This window comes from Mastomys coucha, unplaced genomic scaffold (assembly GCF_008632895.1).
Source record: "Mastomys coucha isolate ucsf_1 unplaced genomic scaffold, UCSF_Mcou_1 pScaffold18, whole genome shotgun sequence".
In the NCBI taxonomy this organism is placed as follows: domain Eukaryota; kingdom Metazoa; phylum Chordata; class Mammalia; order Rodentia; family Muridae; genus Mastomys; species Mastomys coucha.
Window position 1 is genome coordinate 66,753,974 of NW_022196900.1, and position 17,675 is coordinate 66,771,648.

At 46.4% G+C, this 17,675-nt stretch overlaps 1 protein-coding gene and 1 long non-coding RNA gene across 6 annotated transcripts in view; one reads left to right on the forward strand and one right to left on the reverse strand.

Annotated features, from left to right (window-relative positions):
- Window positions 1-17,675, forward strand: part of Glis1 (GLIS family zinc finger 1) — a 193,762-nt gene that overhangs the window by 1,539 nt on the left and 174,548 nt on the right. The gene's annotated exons all lie outside the window — the stretch shown is intronic.
- Window positions 477-11,704, reverse strand: LOC116096359. The gene is made up of 2 exons (XR_004120966.1): window positions 10,020-11,704; window positions 477-710 (listed from the first exon to the last, which is right to left on the reverse strand). It is a non-coding gene; the product is annotated as an uncharacterized LOC116096359 (long non-coding RNA).

The window sequence follows — 17,675 nt, forward strand, 5'->3', positions numbered from 1 at the left end:
AAAAAAAAAAAAAAAAAAAAGAAAAGAAAAGAAAAAAGAAAGAAAAAAAGAAATTTTGCTTCTATATGTTTCTGATGAAAGTTGTGTGAAACATCAAAATTTTATTGTACATTAGTGTACCAACTTCTGTGTCTAGTAATTGTTTCTAAGCATCTGAAGGCATATTTTGAACTCTCCCAACCTCTCTAAGAAAGAAAGGAAGGAAGAAAGAGAAGACAAGACAAGACTGAGGATTTGGGCAGGACTTCTCCCTTAGGAACCTCAGTTTCCCCATTGGTCAAGTTAAGAACTTATTATGTCAAATGACTTTTCTGACTCCTGACGTAAGTTCTTTTGAGTCTGTAATCCAGGCTTGGTCAAGTGTTGACTTAGAAATGGCTTTTCTGTGCTTGGTGAAGCCAAGAACCCGCTATGGGCAAATTCAGGGACAGGTGCTGGTATTCTCCTGAACATATTCACCAAATCATAGTTAATTATTACCAACTTGTTATTTATAGGTTTCATGTTAACAGATAATTAACCAGACATTAGAGTTTGTTAAGGGATGTGCCGATCTTCCCTTTCATTCCCCATTAGCCGAACCAGCAACTTTGAGGTTTGATCGCGTCAGCCGAAGGACCTCTTTTGGAGTGAAAGCCAGTGTTTTGTAGTTGGAGACACCTCTTACCGCCAGCTCAGCACCTTAGTCCAGCTTGCTTGCAGTTGCCAGCCTGGTTGGAAGAAATAACAGTATAGAGGTTTCTCTTTGGCTTTGTAGGAGAGAGGCGCTTTTTGTCTGCAGTCTCTTCTCCAAGGAGAGATAATTTTTTAAGGGCAGCATGAATATGGGAAAAATGCTTCTGGAGTATTTTTTTCTAGGATGCATATTCTAGGGCTGTTACAAGAGAGAGAGAGAGAGAAAGAGAGAGAGAGACAAAGAGAGAGAGAGAGTTAGTTGTGTAGCATGAGGTTAGTAATGTTGGCTGCAGAGAGCTCCTCGGCTCGCCTGGTTCCTTTAACAGTCCTTTCTTACAGTCTGACACATCATCTGCAGATCAAGTCCTGCACTGTCCTAGCCTAGTGATGGCTGTCTCTCACACAGTCTGTTTCATTGTCATTGGGAGCATTTCATTTGATACTTCGTATATTCCCTGCCTCTGTTTTTCTCGGCCTCAGTATGTTTTGTCCGCCCGTTGATCCTCTATAAAAGATCTACAGGGAAGGTAAACTCGATGGAAGAAGATCTTTTCTTTGTATCTGAAGCTGGTCTTTCTGGCGACAGCCTCTCAGTGGCTTCTAAATTGGTTTTCTTCACAGCTGTGAGGATCTTGGGGTGGCATAGATGGCACCCATTTGAAAGGTGAGAAAACTGAGAGGGTAACATCTGTGGCTGTGGGACCTGGAGCTCTGGCACAACTCTGGTTACAGAGGGGGAAATCTGCATGTTCTTCAGAGCCAGGCGAGGTCGTCTGAGGGAAGAGCAGTTTTCTCCCAGTCTTCTCAGGCTGCCTTCTTAGAAACGTCATGGGTGAGAGGACACCTTCTCCGAGGCCTCCTCCCACCAAGAGAGTCCCCGGCTTTGCAGTCCTTTGAATGTGTGCCGTCCAGCCCATCCACTCAGGCTTATTAGAAACAGACCAGTAGAGATGCCGACTGAAGCATATTTATTGGCAGAGCTGGAAATGATAAGACATCTAACTGCACTGGGTGGGACAGTTATTTCTCCCCTCTGAGCCTCAGGCCTCCTCCTTCAGACTGACTTAGACTAAGAACAGTTTAGGATTGAGATAGTGATGTGTTTGATGATCTTAGTCTCTGGATTTTCATTTGCATGGAGGCAGTGATGATGTCCATCACAGAGCCCATAAATCGGGGTGGTAAGGATGCTATCTATATATAAACTGAAGAGGTCACTTTTGTTAATACTTGCAGAGCACCGTGACAGGGACAGCGGAATGAAGCACGAGAAAGATTTAAAAATATTAAACGTGAAGGACTCTAGTTCTGGTGCACTGCCTAGGAGAGCCCAAGAGGTGCTGTGCCTTGGGACTTTGGTGGCCTCTGTTAGCCAGTGAATGGAGAGAAGATGTCCATGTTTGGTGTGGAGTGAGGGTTTAAATGATATATGCCTTCTGCCTTGGATAGACCTTAAACATTGGGAGGGACTAGGCATGGGGTTGACATCATGGACTAACGTCGTCATCAGTTGTGATAAGAATCACTCTCTGCTTATGACCAAGACCTATTTATCCAGATTCCAAACAGCTGACAAGGCCAAATTGCCAAGTCCTGCATTTTTAAAATTATTATTAAACACCTGACAGTCTTTTGTAAGTCCTGACAAGGAAAGAAGGTAAACAGCTTCGCTTTCCCTGGCGGACAGTTTTGTGGCCGTGGCTGACGATGCTTACTCTGTCCAGGCCTTCCCAGCATTCAGAAAGTATGCACGCACATCCCCTCATCTGCCTTTGCCTACCTCGTGGGCTTTTCCTGAGAAGAGATGGAACGTGTGTATTGGCCAGGCAGACTCTGGCTCTCAGGAAACTGATTCCTTTTATAGATGAATGCACGGAGGTTCTAGGATTTGTTCAAGGCTATGGGCAGTGAATGACAGTTCTTAAGGCCTCTAGCTCCAGATCATTGTGGTTCTGAAATTGTACCATCTCCATGTGTTGCTTGGGTGTGAGAGCTGGCATTCATAAGTAGGGCCTTCTGAATGTCCCCAGAGAATTGAACTACTGCATTTGTTTTTGGTATGTCTCTTGTCTTAAATGTTTGGAAATTGGTAATCGTCTCTATGCCATGTCTAGAAGACTTTGTAGGTTACCAGATGATTCCGTCTGTCCAAACCAGTTCATGATGTTACTGTTTAACTCACAGCAACTCTATGGGCCTGGGCCCTTTTTACCATGTACCGTACACAGCAAGCCAAAAGGGGAGATTGACAATCCTCACAGATGTGAACTCTGCCATTAGCAAAAAACAGTCTCCAGTAACATGGTTGTAAATTTCCAAAAGTACTTAGTTTGTAGCTTAAAAAAAAAAAAAAGACAAAAGAAAAGAAAAAGAAAAAGAAAAGAGAAGCAAGCAAACAAGCAAGCAATTACAGGCTGTGTGCCTGGGTGTCAGGCTGCTGGTGTGGAACAAGGCGTGATGGTTTCAGTGTGCAATCTGGGTGAGTTTTTTTCATCAAAGCAGGAAGCTACTGCCATGTTCCGAGGAGGTCAGGAGAGGCCGGCACATCTGTACTAGAAAGGTATAAGTTATTTTCTAAAGTGTTTTCCCCCTCTGGCTCTGGTGGGCAATTTGCTTGCATTTCATCCATTTTAAAGTGCTGGTCCTGGGATCCGGAAATAATCAGATCCAAATTTTTTCAGTGCTTGAGGTTTCAAATAAGGGGGAGAAAAACCTGCTGGCCAAATGTCAGGCTCACTGAGACAAAGAGAAACAAGTACCGTGGGGGTATACAAACGAGATAGGAGCATGTTACATCTGCTGTCACAGGAGTTACGATCCAGCAAATCTTCTATAGCAGAAGAGGCAGAAGGAATGTAATTCCCAAAGATTCCCTTCAAATTTTGTGCAGTTAGAGTTTCTCTCCCTTCTCTGCCTTCTAAATTCTCTAGAAGTCAACACTTGGTGGGCAGACTGGAGCCATCACTTAGGACTGTGCCTTAACGGGGGCCTTGTTGAGTTCCTGCAGTTTACCTGCAGTAGGCTTAGCTGGCCCAAGGTCTCAGGACCCTCTTGGTTGTGTGATAGTGTGACAGGATGTGTTGCTCTCAGTTGCGCATCTCCTGTGTTTCTCGTTTGCGTGAGAAGTGAAGTGAGCCCTCACGCTTTTTTTTTAAAGTGTGTTAAAATCCCATTACGGACGTTAAGTGCATGAATCATTTAAAAGCTATATTCTTATGTTCTTTGCTCTGAAGGTTGCATAATTATCATTTTCTTCGGTTTTATTTCATGGAGTTTGGCTAGCATCCTAGAGGAGAAAAGAAACTCAAGTTTGGAATAGGGGTTTCAGTCCTTTTTTGGATAGGATTAGAAAGAAAACAAACAAACAAACAAACTTTATTTGGAAGTCGACTGTCAGTAAGAGAATTTTCTCTACAAATTTGAAATTGATACAGGGGTACCACCCTCCTCCCCTCACATACACAAACCAAATAAATGATTACCTGTGGTTTGCTATTTTTTTTTTTCCCAGACTAGATTTTAGTTGCACTTAATTTGGGCCTAAAGAGTCAGGCTGTGTCCTTAGGTAGGGGCTAGTTTATTTCAGTGTGTAAAAGCACAAACTGTCCAGTTTAAGAAGAAATCAATCAAACTGCAGTGGGCTTTGAAAAGTTTGAGTAACATAAAAAGCACAAACTGTAATTCTAGGCCAAGAAACCCCTGCTCCCACCCCCCACACACCCCCCCCCCGGCTTGTGAGGTATCTCTAGTGTCCCCCAGTGCTCATGATCCCAGCCGTTGGAAACGGAGTGCTTGTTTATCAACAGCCTCTGCCCAAATTAATAGTTTACAATGAAAAAAAAAAAGTCTTAGTCTGGCATTAGAAGCAAAGTCCGGGCATTGACAGCTGAGTTACTGAGTAAGGGGGCAGAAGGGGAGGGGGCTGCTCCGTGGCTGCTTTGCTCTCCCAAAGCCTTATTTACAAGAAACCGAAAGAAAACAGAGGCTGCTGCTGTGCTGGGTGGGGGTGGAGAGAGCGCAGCCCTAACCCAGGGGTCTTACGGTTTCCAGTCACTGCATGCATCTGTTTTCTTCTTTCCTGTCTTTCCCCCTTAAACTTAAAGCATTGTCCTTCGGAAGGTTCCGGCAGAGAGAATTCAGAGGATTGTGTTAGCATTCTGAGCTGTGTGTGTTTTAAAGCCAGCGTTTTGAGTCAGATGCGTGGAGAGGATCCTTCAGCTTGTGAACTGAAGGACGCATTTCCTGTGGGGCCTGAGTTTGTTTGGTGACTATGGTTGAACTGCCTGGAGCATACATGTGCATCACAGTACAGCTTTGATGCACAGCGGTTGGGCTTTTGCCTTGAGCCTCGGTTTCCCCTCTGTAGAATGGGGAGCAGTTTGATTGGGCGATCCATATCCCTTTTCTGCTCTGAGTCCACATTACCTAAGCTAAGAGATTCTGGAGGGTCCCAAGCATTGAAAGAGTCTATATTTTTCTTTATGTCAGGCTAGGGCTTTAACTGTTCCTTCCAAGTCTTGACTGTTGGAGGTGGATACGGAAGGAAAAGAGAGAGGGAGGCCCACTAACCTTTATTGAGCACCTACTGTGTGCCAGGTCAGACATGGTATAGCTGTGAGTATATTTAATCACACCTGGCATCCCTGTGTGGAAAGTAAAGAAGCATTCTCTAAATTCTGCAGATGGAGGAACGAGCTAGGAAATAGGAAAGTGCATCGTCTAAGGTTGGGCAGGCAGTAAGTAGTGAGCCTAGCATTTGTATCATATTGTCTGAATTACCCATAAAGTGGGACAGCTTTTATAACACTTGTGTCTATGTTTGGCTGAGGATCCCGGTGTCCCTCTTACTGACTCTCAGCTAGCGGGTCAAAGTGGGGTCTTAGGGGAGACTGCTTGGTTATATGTTACTCCCTATTCCCTAACCCACATTGCAACACTGGGAGGAGATGGGTTCCTTGTGTGATTTGTATCCTCAGGAAGCTGGGGTCTTGTGAGGGCTTTCGGGCTGGCTATGGAGGCCCCCCTTCTCTGAAGCAGGAGCAGAACCCCACCCAGGGTTATTGCAGGTTACAGCCCTTGGCTGAGGCCATCTCCTGGTATGGAAGAGTTCCTCACGGAGGCCAGTGGCTCAGGGATCTATGAAATAGTGATTTTGTTTTTAGCACCTGGTAAGATAAAGGTAGGCTTGCCACTGTGCGCGCACCAGGGACCAGACTGACCTTGAGAATTTGTTTTAGAAATGGATCCTGTGTGTCAAGAGATGAGCTGGTTGTAAGGAGCCCAGAGGTCTCCTCCTTCCAGACTGGTCTGGCCTTGCACCATGTACCCAGGAGACTCTTGTACTTGTACATTCTGAAGGAGTCACACTTCATTCTGGGACTTAACTGCAGGAGCCTTCCTGGTCCCCGAGCTGACACTGGTTTTGAAAGGGACCGTGTGAAGCAGCATCAGAGATGTGGCCTGTGTTCTTCCTATTTGTGTCTTTTTAGCTACCACGTTACGTTTTTAGACGCAGTTGCTTTTGTTTTTAAATAACAGGCTTGCAGGAAAATAGAGCTTTAGAAAGAAACCAAGGACCATGAGTCTGACTTGAAAAAGACAGATCCCATTTGCTGTTTTAAGCTCTCGGGAGGGCCGGGGATTGGGTTTACTTTGGAACACTGCTGGACCATATGAATTACTTCTCTGAGCGCTGGGTATTTAATACCTAGTAGAAGTTTGTATAAGAGCTGATGATGTATTTTGCCGACTTTCCAACCCTGTAAATAAATTACACGTGCCGGCAGAGGCTGCCAGGATCCACTGTGTCAATTGAAGCTTAATTTTTATCCCAAACCACTTAATACTTCTGTCCTAGTGAGCAGAGTAAGCTACGGCTGCAGCGGAGTCTCGTCCCCACATGAAGGGACCAGTGTGGGACCCGGCCTCCGCGGTTTGGTGATTTTGCCATAGTTGTTGGTGATTAGGTGTTGTCCCCCCTGCTCAAGGCAGACAATGATAATATGATTTTGAACGTAGTATAAAACGAAACTGGGTGGCTTCCACTCCCGAAGTCTGCCTTACCTCCCTCTTCTAGAGGGAAGGGCTAAAATTGTGTCTTTTTATCTGAACCCTGCTGTGTGTTTTATCTCATTTGAGTGCAAAGACCAGGTAATATCATTGGCATTTCCACTGCGAAACAAAATAGGGGTTCTAATTTGGACAGACTATTAAATATTTCATGCTTCAACCAAACTCAATTCTTTTTTTCCTATAATAAGTTTAAATATTAATTCTCTGGAATGTCAGATGCCTAAAGCGAGGCATTTAGTGATCCGCAGTTTCAAGTGTCTCGAGGAAGGGTTATGAAACAGGATATTTCACTGGGAGGGATGCGCGGTGTGTTTCAGAGATATCTGAGTTCAAGGCAGCGTCTCCTGATTTACTTTTTAAAGGGAAAAGGTCATAAAATAAGTTGCTTTATGTGCTGAAGGATTAAGTGGCTTAGGCTGAAATAACAGCAGGGACTTTACTGGTTTCCCCTGTTATATTTTAACAATGCTTTTTGGGGGAGGGGGCGGGTCATTTCCCCGCCTGCTTGTCTCCTCCTCTCCGGGCCCCCCCTCAGCCAGATGGCTTTAATTCCAACCAAATCCCATGCTGAGGCCAAATGATTGATCAAACAGTCATTTGTACTTACGTAGCGCTTTGTGAGAATATGTCCGTGCTGCAGCTTCTCGTGGGGCAGGCTCTTCATGGGGCCTTCAGAGGGGTGCTTGGAGGGGTGGGGGTCCAGGGATGGATGGAAAGCTGACATCCTGGACCGTGAATCCTCGGAACCGCTTATTTAAAACTTTTCTAATAGTGCCAGGCCTAGGCAGCAGGGGTATCCAAGTTTCCTAGGCGCAAGAACGTGATTGCAGTTAGACAGCTGGTGCTTGCTGATGGAGAGGCTGCTTAGCGAGGTCTAGGTGTCTCCTAGTCTTAAGCACTCTTTTAAAGTTGGTTGGTGTTTTCCATGCACAGCAACATAGACACAAGTCTGGGTAAGCACAGCTTGTCTTGTGCACTGTCCTCGTGTGTACTTTGGCGATCTTGGCCAGTGGGAGAACAGGACTCTTGCTGGCCAACTCAGGCACCATCTCCAGCTAGTTTCTTGTCAGTATGCTCCTAAGCATAGTTTTTCTTTGCTCTTCTTTCCTTATAAACTACAAATTTCTTCTACTTCTTCTTCTTCTACTACTACTACTACTACTACTACTACTACTACTACTACTACTACTACTTCCTCCTCTTCTTCCTCTTCCTCCTCCTCTTCCTCTTTTTCTTCTTCCTCTTCCTCTTTTTCTTCTTCCTCTTCTCTTCTTCCTCCTCTTCCTCCTCCTCCTCCTCCTCTTCCTCCTTCTTCTTTTTGGGTTTTTTTGAGACAGGGTTTCTCTGTGTAGCCCTGGCTGTCCTGGAACTCACTCTGTAGACCAGGCTGGCCTCCAACTCAGAAATCTGCCTGCCTTTGCCTACCAAGTGCTGGGATTAAAGGCATGTGCCACCACTGCCTAGCCACCTCCTCCTTCTCTTCTTCCTCCTTCTTCTTCAAAAAACTTGTTTATATTTCTTTCACATGCATTGGTATTTTTGCCTGCATTATATCTGTATGAGGGTGTTAGAACCCTTAGAACTGGAGTTATAGACAGCTATGACCTGCTATGTAGGTGTTGGGTATTGAGCCCAGGTCCTCTGGAAAAGCAGCCAGTGTTCTTAACCACTGAGCCATCTCTCTGGCCCCCACAAACTTCTTTTTATTTATCATCGTATATCCTTAAATTATTTTGGGGGAACATGGGCGAAAACTGAGTACTAAGATGTGTCCAGCCTTAGGTATGACCTGAAGTGGTATGGAGTGTGTGAGGTATTGGTTGAGGATGTGGATATGGAGCATGGTATGGAACAGGCTACCAAGTTCAGATTGTGGCTTTGTGGCCTCAACACCCTTATCCATAAACTGGGGATAATGATAGTTAAAAATTCAACAGGCTGTGATGAGCAGTGAGGGCTAACACAAATATAAGTGCATAAAACCAGACTGACTCCCAGTGAGTGCTCATTAATAGCTATGGTTGTTGTCCCTGTGGCTTCTGCTCTGCTCTAAATGGCAAGGGGAGCTCTGGGAAAGGCTTTACTTCCTTCCTGTCTGCCATGTTGACCTGACCTAATCTTTCCTCATTCTAGAAGTCTCTCTCCCCCAGTCTCCTTTCTGCCTATAACTGTTCATGTTCTGTGGCAGTTACTACTTAGGTGAACTTGAGGACAGGGATGGAGTGTCATTGTCTCTTTTGTCCCAGAAGCCTCCTCATGATTCAGGATGGGTGACCAGGAAATTGGGAAATGGTGACCCGCTGTCCTCAAGGAGCCTTGGACTGTGGGGGAGAATGTTTGACAGTCCTGTTTTCTGTCTCCAAGGATGGACACACAAAGGCTCTCTGTAATAAAGATTTATTTTATTATTGACCCATGAGTATGTGATGTGAGTGTAGTGCCTGAGGAGGCCAGAAGAGGGCAGAAGATTCCCCTGGAGCAGGAGTTAGAGGAGGTTGTGAGCTGGGAACTGGTTTTCTGGAAGAACAACCAGGAATCTTTACTAACCACTGAGCCATTTTTCCCAACAACCAACAAATGCTCTCTGTATTGTGGTGCTCCAGGGAGGTGCTGAATGACCCTTTTATGCCAACAGTCACCTTCCCTTTCCAGCACTATCTTGGGTTCTTGTCTGGCCTGTTGGGTGACCTTGGCAAGTCTTCTTGGGGAGGGCTGGCTTCAGGGGTGGCAGACTTTTACAGTTTTAAGGCTCTGCAGCAGTCCAGCTACAGGCCAGGCAAAGGACTCCATTCTTCCAGGGACTCATTGGTCAGCTAGTCTTTCTGAATCAGTGAGAGACTGCCTCAAAATATGAGGTGGAGAAAAATTGAGGAAGACACCTAATATGGATCTCTGGCCTCTACACACAAGCATATGCATGCCTCCCCAACATAAGTATGAATACACACATACACACACACACACACACACAGCATTGGTGGTTACTGCACACATGACCCTGATGATGTGACATGTGAGATAATTTCAAGTGTTGGAACTGAGACCTGGAACTAGATGATAGTGGCTCTCAGACACTGCCAGGGTGGATAAAGATTGATATCCACATGAGAAGGTTAAGTCCAGTGCGGGCAGGGATTAGGTAGAGCTCCTGGGATGATACTGGCTTCCTGGCCCCTCTCCGTGTACCACTGTGGACTTTATAAGCTTGAGAAGGGTCATGTTACTTACTTGGGCAGAGTTGGCCGTGGGGCTTTGGGGTCTGAACTACTCACTTTGCCAAGTTCGTTGAACTCCGGGCCTCAGTCTTTCTCTTCTGTTGAGTGAAGGCCATTTCTGTTTAGAGGGCTGCCTGGGAGGGAGAAGTCTGTAGAACACATGGGAGAGGGACTAGCTCGTGGCAGGTGCGTCTGTGGCAGCACAGATATGGCTTGGGTCCCTCTGAGGGGCAGATCTGGGTCTAGTCCCAGGCTGTCTGATTCCTGCTGTCCCCTCCAGGCTGTGGTGCTCCACACTGCTGTGCTCAACCATTTACTCCACTCTCAGTCTTCATAAGAGTCTGACTGGGTTTGAATTCCAGCTACGGAAGACACAGGTCTGGTTGGCTGGCATCTTGATTTTACAGAGGGGTAGGAAATGGTCAGGAACAGCTGTCTTTCGTTGACTTGGGTGTGTGTGGCATCAGCTCAGCTTGTCACAGGTCCTAGTTGTGAGTGGGTCCAGAGGTGCCAACACCCTCTGCACAACCCCCCCCCCCCTGTTTAATGGGCTGGGAATTGCTGTCTGGCCCCAGCATCCTGCTGAACTTCCTTGATTTTTCCTTTCAAGTTTAAGGCACTCACTACTCAGCTCCTCACAGTCCTGTGCAGCCTGCCTCCTTGGTCTTGTCAGGCTGGCATTTGTTCATCCCTGCTGGGAGCAAGGATCCCTGAGGCTATTGGTTTTCTCCATTTGCTCCTCCAGAGGCAGGCTTGAGAGGCAGGTATCATCCTCATTCTACAGAAAGGAGAGCAGGCCTCAAGGGGCAAGTGACCCAAAGCAATGGAGGGGCGGCTGCAGTCTAACTTGCCTTTCTTCTCTCTTTACCACCTCACCTGGCTTTCACTCCTTCAGCCACAACCTGATTCATTCATTCCTCATCTTTGGGAAACTTCCTCCTTTCAGCTGGGGTTAACCTTGACCTCCTTCATATCCCGATCAGTCTTTGGTTCTTTCCTCCCAGGAAGAGGACATCTTGTAGAGCTGCTGGCTTTCTTTCCCAGGGTGCACCTGACTTACTGATGGAGTTGGTTCAGAGAGTGGAGGGTGATCATTTCCTCTCCAGTGAAGGGGTGTTTCCTGGGGAGTTTGTATGCAGTTTTTCAGGGCCACATCTAGAGTGTCTTTGAGTTTCTAAGCTTTACTCATTCATTGAATACTCACTCTTCGGGTATCATGTCTAGCCCTAGGCACTGTGGTGGACTAACAGAGCTCATAGCCTTGCAGGCAGGTGGATGGTGGATGGGTACCTCACACAGGATCCCAGGCCTCCTGTGTGAACTCTCACCGGGGACTCTTTCCTAGGCAGACGCTCCTGTTCTCCAGCTGCTGTTAGCTGATGACCTCAGCCTTGACTTATTCAGTATGAAGTGGACATATTTGCTGGCTCTCCTAGGTGCAGTGGGGTCACGGTTCAAGAGATCAGTAGGGGAGGGGGCCTTGACCTTAGAGGGGGTTTTCTGAAGACAACTAGGAACTTGAATCTTGCAGAATAGCTGTCTGCAGGATGCTGGAGGTGGAGCCCATCTTGGACAGTCTGTTCCGGATAGGGAATGTCTTTTCCCCTCCCAATAACTTCTTACTGGTTCCTGCTGTGTGAGCTGCTTTCAGAGTCTATTGTTGCTATGCAACAAGAATACAGAAGAACTATTTGCCAGGGTGTCGGCCACTGTTTGGTATTGGCCAAGCATGTTCTGTGACCTCTGGAGACCCTCCTCATCATACTCAGCATTTTCAGTACTCCAGAGTCGTTGTTACTGGGTGGGCACTGCCAGCTACTCCGTTGTCCCTTTTTAAAAAATGGATTCTCTTAGCTGGGCGGTGGTGGCACGCACCTTATTCCCAGCACTTGGGAGGCAGAGACAGGCGGATTTCTGAGTTCGAGGGCAGCCTGGTCTACAGAGTGAGTTCCAGGACAGCCAGGGCAATACAGAGAAACTCTGTCTCGAAAACAAACAAACAAGCAAACAAACAAACAAACAAAAAAAACACCCCCCCCCAAAAAAAAGGATTCGTAGCTGGAAAGATGGCTTAGTGGTTAAGAGCACTGACTGCTCTGCTAGAGGTCCTGGGTTCAATTCTCAGCAACCACATGGTGGCTCACAACCATCTGTAATGAGATCCGATGAACTCTTCTAGCGTGTGTCTGAAGATAGCTGCAGTGTACTCATATAAAGTAAAAAAAAAAAAAATGAATCTTAAAACAAATGGATTCTCTAATTGAATGTCATGAATATCCTATGATGTACATTTATTCCACCTTAAGAATAGTTAAGGGAATGAATTAATTACATAGTTAACAACTCAATCTATGAATTGTCTTAACTGCATTGCACGTGCTCAGTGAGCACTGGGCGAGTGGCTACACCATGGATAGCCATATGAGCATGCTCTCATGCTTGCAGACAGTTCTGCTGGGCAGCACTAGGGTTTGGTTCTTGAATTTTCTATCTCTTGTCTACTTCCTGAAGCCCTCTCATCCTTACGGTTTAGTGCCCTTGGCCTATACTTCGGGGAACCGTGGACAGGGGGATACACCAGCTTGAGGTTGAGCAGCATGTTGTTTGCCTGGCCAGGGCTCCTGTTGGGGGACACAAACGTGAATCCCAGGGCCTGTCTGTTCTGCTCTCAGAGTCTATGGAACCGTGTTGAGGAGAGGTCTGATCCAGCTTCCTGGAGAGGTGACACTGACTGGGCAGGTCCTGGTGGGTGGGAAGCAGCCCAGAGAGTATGCTGGTCTCCACAAGCCTGTCCCCAGGCCGAGACCATGCACAGGGAGACCTGTGCAGCACCTAGCAGCGGTGTGATCTGGTTTTATCCTTGTTGTTTCCTGATTTCTAGCAAATTATTTGGCCATACTCCTAATCCTTCTTTGGGAGGTGACTGGCCCTTTGAAGATAATTTAATTCATTAATCCTTATTTTCCTGCTCATTTAAGCAATACAGACAGTTTGGAAGCTGTAGGAAGATGTTAAATAGTTCTTGGCTTATAGTCACACTCCTTGCAATGCCTGTTATGTATGGTTTGGTATATTTTCATTCTTGTTCATGTCTAATACATGTTAATATGTCTTTATATTACTGAGATATATATCCTGAATATAGCCTTAAGCACTTATTTGTAAAGTTAACATTCTAACACAATAATTTCCGTATGATTAAAATTCTTGGTAAACATCCAAAAATGTGTTAAATTTCATTGGGTAGGTTATTTTGAATAGGACACACATTAAAACGGTTTCAAAATCAGAAGGCGCCCTTTAGTCCTTAGAGATCCCGTCTCCTTTCTTCTTCACCTGTGTCTGACACCCCATTGTCAAACTAGTGATGTCCGAGTTTGCCTAGCTTGCCTAGCCTCTCAGAGATACTTTCTGTGTTTAAAAACAAACATACATACATGAGTTGCATATGCATGGCTGTGAACAATGCATGCTAGTAGAGAGGATGAAGCTGGAGTGCATGTCTTCCTGCACAGTCTTCGCCTGAATCACTGGTACCTTCTCTGGGTGGGGTCTGCCGGGAGGCTGCTAGGCTCCTGGCTAGTAACCCCGAGTAGATGGGACCCTTTAACGCTGAATTAGTTTTCACAGCCAGACAGCTGTGAAAACTTCTCAGAGAACACGCTGCGTCCTCACCTGGGCATCTAAACCCCTTCCCTGGTTTGAAGGTGAACCTGACAGCTGGTTATCTCTCTTGATTTCGAGTGTGGCGGAACCCGCACTGAGTGTTGGTTCATAGTTCCAGTCTCTCTTGCTGAATATTTCGTTCTCTAATAGCACTTCCCTAACACACCTGGGGCTCTGGGTTCAAGCCCCAGTACCATCAAAATCGATCAATAACTAAGCCTTCTGACTTTTGAGTGAGCCTGTTCTTTACGTTGCTCAGGTCTTCGTGAGCCTGCTGAGTAAATGAGTTCTTTGTGATGCTTTGAAACGCATTTAAAAAAAAAATCCTTTTTATAGTCGGATTGCCCAGATTTTCCATTTTCTTTGTCGGTCTGTTCTTTGCCATTCGCCAGGTCCCTTTGTTTGTTGTTATTGCTATTTGCAGTAACTTGTTTTATTAATCTTTTAAAATAAAGATTTTATTTTTAGAAAAGGCATGCCAAAACATAGCTTTTAAAATAAGCCAATGTGATAAAGAGAAGCTAGGTCTACCCAGCCACCCCAGAGAGGCAGCTCCAGCCAGGGTGTCAGTGAGGTCTACCTCCAGGGGGCACCAGTTCTGCAAGGTTGTGTAACACCGTGGCTCTGCTTTGGATCCCACTTAATTATTTTCTGACATTTTCTTCCATACATAGCAGCTATAATAGTAAAACTATCAACAGTGAACCCTCCCGTAGTGATCCAGCGTATCCCACACACCAGTCCTTTAATCCCGCTAGCAGTCCTGTGGAGGTGTGTCTCATTAGTCTGTGTAGTTCATTAATCTGCAGGTGAAGAAACAGACCAGAGAGGGAAAGGCAGCTTGTCCAGGATTACACAGCTGGCAAGGAGTGTGAGGATGGTCTCTTTAACGCAGAGTTGCCCGGGATGTTGTCCTCACTGCCCAAGTCCTGCCACAGCAGTTGATGGTTTAATTCTCTTAAACCCAGTCGCCCATCTGCACGGTCTTTACTTCCTCCCCAGTCTTGAGGCCCTGTGGTTGAACCAGTGTGCACTTGGGGCTGTGTGTGATGAGAGATTGACTCTTTTAGTCTGGTAGGACTCCAAGATAGCAGGCATGATGGTGGTGCTGGTTGGTATGTCCTGAAGCAGGACTCTGCTCTGGTTTGGGAGTCTTGCTCAGCTTGCACCCAGAGGGGAGGAAGAGAGAGATGGAAGAGCCTGAGGGTTTTCTCTGAAGAGCTGTGAGAGGCCGGGGTGTGTCTTTCTACTCATGCCAAGTGACAGAAGGGATTACCTCTTCACGAAGCTTAAGAGACCGCGCAGGGAACATGGTTCGGCCAGGATGCCAAGGAATAGAGCGACAGGTGGTGGCTTCATGAGTGACAGCCATGAGGAGGAAAGGCTCTGTTTGGGGCCACTGCCTGCTACCAGAGTGAGGAGATGACCTCTAGAGGTCGTTGTTAAGCCCACCTTGCCCCAAGGGCTTCTTGCTAGGCAGAAGAAGAAAGAGGCTGAAGTGTCTCCTAGGACACCAAAGGGTAGTAGCTGTCTGCTGACCCCAGATCCCATAGAAGTGCCCTAGCAGCACAGTGGATGCCCTGCCTCCTGTCTCGAAGACAACTCTGCCTGCTGCCCAGTGGACAGTCAGGGACCTGGAACAGCCCATTCCCTGCCCAGCTTCATGGGAGGAAGAGAGCTGTAAGTGGAGTTTGGAGTTGAGATTATTAATCTGGACGGGACATCTTAATTACTAAACTGGAGGCCTTTCTTAGGACTGAAAGTCCTTGGGACTGAAAGATGTTCTGAGATCTGAGAGTGACCTGGAGTGTCCAGGGAACTCCCAAACTCTCGTAGCTACAGGATAGGGAACAGGGTGAGTCTGCAGAAGGAATGTTGAGAAGGAGCGGTGGGGAGGGGTGGGTGGGACGGTGACAGCACCTCTTGATCCTTCATTCTCATTGGGACACAGCAACCAAGCAGTCAAGTCCTGTACTTAGGGAGCCTTTCCTTTCTAACAGGACCTTTCATTCCCTCCCCCCTTTTCTGTTTTGTTTTATTTCTTCATTTTAATTTCCTCTGTTTTCTGTCCTCCCCTGATTACTCCATCAGCCTGTCAGATGCCTGTCTGTGAGGTGCCAGCTCTCTCTCTCTCTCTCTCTCTCTCTCTCTCTCTCTCTCTCTCTCTCTCTCTCTCTCTCTCTCTCTCTCTCTCTCTCTCTCTCTCTCTCTCTCTCTCTCTCTCTCCTGTATCCCAGTCTGGTTTGGAGGACTTTTCTGAGAATTTTCTTCCAGTCTTCCCTAAGCGGGATCTTTACATGTTGGCATCTCATGTGTCATGTACCCTGGGAGATGAAGCAGAAAAGATACTTTAGTGTAAGGATGCCGAGTGGGTCTCAGAACTTCCTTCGAAGGCTGAAGAAGGAGGCTTCGTACCTCAAGCCCACTTCAGGGTGTCCAGTGGTGCACACTGCTGTGTGTGTGGGCAGCAACTGATGCTCCTCTTGGTCTGGGATCTAAGTGTGGTTTGGAGCTGTCCTCTTAACAGCTGTGTTCAAATCAAAGTGTGTGTGTGTGTGTGTGTGTGTGTTTGTGGTGTGTGGGGGGAGGGAATGAGAATTGCAGGGAGCCAGTTCTCTTTCATCATGTGGGTTGATGGGACCAACTTCAGATCATCAGGCTCGGTGGGAAGCACCCACTGAACCATCTTACCTGCTCCTAACCAGCATGCTCTGTCAGCATGAAGCTTGTGCTGTGGGAGGTGGGAAAGCAAGAGTTGGTTGTTGTTTGCTTTTTATCATTTTAGACAAGGTTTCACTGTGTCGGTCGGGCCAGGTTTGAGCTTCCAATCCTGCCTCCGAGTGCTGCACTCGTCAAATAAGAAAGTTAAATAGGAAGTTTTCCAAATGGTCCTCAGTAAAGAGAAAGCAAGGGAGAGGCTTGGGGCCTGCTGTTCTGTAGTGCAGTCAGGATAGGGAAGCTGATGATGTTAGCTTCTCTGGGTTTTCAGCTTGCAGAAGTGTGCAAGTGTGTGCACGCATATGCCCCTTGGTGTGGACTGGGGGCTTCACTGTATAAGGAAGGTGAAGGAAGGTCTTCAGATACTAGACACACAGACACAGACACATACACACACAGACACACAGACACACACATGCACACCCACACACACACACATGGGCCATTTTCATCGTGTTTTCCTTTTTTCTTGGTTTAACTCCACAGTTTGCTAGGCCGTATTCTCCCGATATGTGTCTTAAAAGGCCTCAATTTTGGTAGTGTTAGTGAGAGCTAACACTGCCAGCACTGCTTCGGTAAATTTGCCTGAGTTAATTCATCCTCACAAACCCCAGAGGGAGGCGGGTCCAGTTGTTGTGATGGCAATTTGACAGATGAGGAAACGGAGATCTGGTGATGTTAAGTAACATGGCCATAAAACCTGGGTTGTTTCATGTAGGGCTGATCCTGTGAATTCATTTCTCTCTCTCTCTCTCTCTCTCTCTCTTTCTCTCTCTCTCTCTTCCTTCCTTCCTTTCTTTCTTTCTTTCTTTCCCTCTCTCTTTCTCTTTATCTCTCTCCCTCTTTTTTCTTTCTTTTTCTCTCTCTTTCTCTTTCTTTCCTTCCTTCTTTCTTTCTTTCTTTCTTTCTTTCTTTCTTTCTTTCTTTCTTTCTTTCTTTCTTTCTTTTGAGACAGGGTTTCTCTGTGTAGCCTTGGCTGTCCTGGAACTCACTCTGTAGACCAGGCTTGCCCCGAACTCAGAAATCCTCCTGCCTCTTGATCCTGTGAATTTCAAAGATGCTCTCCTGTATCTTCAGTGCCCCCACGCTGCTGTGATGCCCGACTCTGATCTGATTCCTGACTGTACAGATTCTATATGCCCCTTTTCTAGCCCTTGAGTCCCCTCAGTCTGGTTTTTAGGTTTCTAAGTACTCCATGTATCTTTGGTTTGGTATTCCCAATGATGTGCTTTGCTGTGGACTTTTCTTTAACTGGGCTGGGTGCTCAGTAGGCCCTTTTCTTCTGGATTGTCATGTCTTTCAATTTTAGTTTTTTTTTTTTTTTTTTTT